Below are 3,233 nucleotides of genomic sequence, written 5' to 3'. Positions count from 1 at the left end.
AGACACAGCATTCCCCAGGGAACGTGTCAGCAGGAACAGGCTGCATTATAACATTACACAGAAGGGACTTGCAAGGAAAACCTGAATTGCCCAGTCCTAAGTTCTTTTCCAAATGTTTCCCCAGGGTGCCTCTGAAACAAATGATTGAGGGCTCCCACAGGGATGTGATGCTGCTGCTGTATTTCAGCCCCATTGTGGAATTTAAATACTGCGGGATTTAATGGGAATGTTTATGGCTGCACATGCACCAGTGCTCTGCAGGGCAGAGCAAGGATAGCTCCCCACATGCTGCAGGTGCCAGGGATTTGTCACAGCACCTGAGGAGGTGCCCAGCAGCAGAGCAGGCAGGGGGATGACCCTGGATCCACATTGCCACTGTGGTGGGGACAACCCTGACAGCTGTGCAGCACCACCAAAAGTGACTGCTTTTCAGGGAGTTCTATGAACAGTGGTGCAACGTTCCTCCTGGCATGACTGACTCCTGAAAGTCTGGTCTGTCGATAAACCAGAGCTCATTAAAATGACCTTTTAATCCTCTAAGTCAGACATCATCCTTAAAAAAAGGGGTATGGGAGCAGGTGCCTGGGGAGAACACTTTGTAAGTGCTCTTCAATGTTACAGAAACTCCAGAAACCTCTGAATAACCTCATGTCTCTTCTCCTGCCCCTTTGCTCCTGCTGTTGGGGCTCTAGAGGTGGCAGAAAAAAGGAAGCTCTAGCTCCCTGAGCAGTGGCCATGCCCATGCTGTGACAGTGGCTCTGGGACAGATCTGGACCTGCTGGCAGAGTGCAGCTCCTCTGCTTTTGTCTGTGCTCCTTCAGGGGTGGCAGCTGCCCAGGAGCAGCCACTGCACCGAGCGATAACAGCTGTTCTTTGTCTGATGCTGAAGGTGCTTGTCAGCCTCAGGAAGATAAAAAGGCTGAAGTTATTTATAATTGTGTAATTAAATGGCTCCTGTGCCTTCCAGGCAGCTCTTGTTGCTGTGCAGATGGCCCTGCTCTAAGTGGGGAGCCACAAGTGCAGAGGCAGCTGAGGTCAGGCATGGCAGGGTTGGTGGGTGCTGCTGGCTGGCACCCAGCCCTGTGCCAGTGTCACCCACCCTGTGCCAGTGTCACCAGCATTGCACCAATGTCACCTACCCTGTGCCAATGTCACCCAGCTCTGTGCCAATGTCACCAGCATTGCACCAATGTCACCCACCCTGTGCCAATGTCACCCAGCCCTGTGCCAATGTCACCAGCATTGCACCAATGTCACCCACCCTGTGCCAGTGTCCCCCAGCCCTGTGCCAGTGTCACCAGCATTGCACCAATGTCACCCAGCTCTGCGCCAATGTCACCCAGCTCTGCGCCAAGGTCACCCAGCTCTGTGCCAAGGCTGCCTCAGCTGGGCCACAATCCCCAGCATCTCTCACCATGGGCACCCCTTGCCCAGCAGCATGGGTGCACCCACCTTGTCCCAGCCGAGATTGGTGGTGCAGGGCCCTGGGGACAGCCCAGTCTGGCACTGGGGACAGCCCAGTGTGGCACTGGGAGCCCATCCTTGGTGGGGCAGGAGGAGCTGAGGGGGTCTGGCCTGGGCAGTGCTCTTCAGGCACACTGAGACCCTGGGAGATGAATAGAAGGAGGAAAGAGGCACCCATCCTGGTGACACTCGAACTGACAGATTGCTGATTACCATGACAAATGGCACTTGCTCTTCCTGATAATTAGCAATTATGCATTTTCAAACCTTGCTCTTCCTGCAGACCCAGGTTCTTTTTAATATTCCCAGGGCAGTGCCCTCCTATCGCCCATATCCTTCCTGTGTGGGCAGGGCAGGACAGGTGGCAGCAAGGCCGGGCTCCTGTGACCCCACACTCTGCTCCCATGGCAGAGTGGCTGGTCCAGGCTCACCACAGACACAGACACAGCCTCTCTGCACTAAAGGAAGGAGGAAGGTGATGGATTTCATGTCTGAGGCTGCTGTGTGGGAGTGAGGGGCAAGATGAGGAGCCCTGGCTCCTCCCCTGCTCTCCCCAAAACACAGACCTGCTGGTGGTGCCAGATGGATGCTTTGGCAGCTGCTTTTTCACCAGCACCATGCAATGAGCATTTTATTTTAAAAATCCCCCGTTTGATCAGCTCCTGCCAAGTGCTGAGCCCATCCTTGACAGCACTGCTGCACTTTGGGGTTCTCTGTCTGAGCCATAGTGGCCCCCCTTTCACCAGAGCCCCTTCCTCTGGTGCAGCGGGGGCTGCAGGGCTGGCACAGGGGGTGCCAGCCCCCCAAAAAGCCAGGAGAGGAGGTGTCCCACAGCTTCCAGCACAGACAGTGCCGGGAAGGTCACAGAAGAGAGACAAACCCATCTCCACATCTCACAAGGAGGCACAAATGCCAATAGCTGGGCAAAATCTGCCTCTGGTTGGCTGTGAGTGGGAATCCACTGTTCATCACTCTCCTCCAGAGCTCTGATTATTTCTTTATAGTGCCAGTACAGCCCCGGCCAGGCTGGAACAAAGGCTGCCTGAATTAATTGATCAACAGAAGGCAAATAGACTTCACCATTCTAAGCACCCTTCCCAGCAGCTGTCCCTGCTGTCACCACACCAGCCAGGGCTCCCACGCCTGTTCCTGGGCGTTGAGGAGCCCAGGAAAAAGAGCAGAGATGTGAACCAGTGAGAGTCACCTCAAATGGTTTTTAAATACCATTTGCGTGTGCTGAGTTTGCATTTAATGTGCTGGCCATACACAGCTTTCATTTACTCAATAAAAACAATTAATTACATGCCTGGAGTGCAGGAACTGTGCAGCACTTTCCCTCTGCTCAGCAGCATCCCCACACTCACACAGCAGCACCTGTCAGCCTGACAGTGTGTGCAGCTCCACGCTGAGAGATGTCCAAGGATCTCTGGTCCCAGGGGTGATGGGAGGGGTTCCCACCTGCCTGAACAGCACCTGGGCCCACAGGTGAGGCCATGCACCTTTCTGACCACACAACACACACCAGCAAAGCAAAGCAGGTGCTTTTGTCCTCCCTGCAAAGTGTCAGTAGAAAGAAACCACCTCCTCCAGGCACTCTACAGCAGAGCACAGGCTCCCACCTTATCATAGATATTATTTAACAAAACAAGGCATCACTTCACACCTTGATGAGACTAAAACTGTCCCTTACTCACCACATGCCACCCTTGACAAAGTGGCATTTTCCCCTAGAACGTTGAAATTACCCACACAGACAAACCAGGGCAGGA

This window comes from Sturnus vulgaris, chromosome 24 (assembly GCF_052056855.1).
Source record: "Sturnus vulgaris isolate bStuVul1 chromosome 24, bStuVul1.hap1, whole genome shotgun sequence".
NCBI classification, from domain to species: domain Eukaryota; kingdom Metazoa; phylum Chordata; class Aves; order Passeriformes; family Sturnidae; genus Sturnus; species Sturnus vulgaris.
This window is presented reverse-complemented; position numbering follows the sequence as displayed.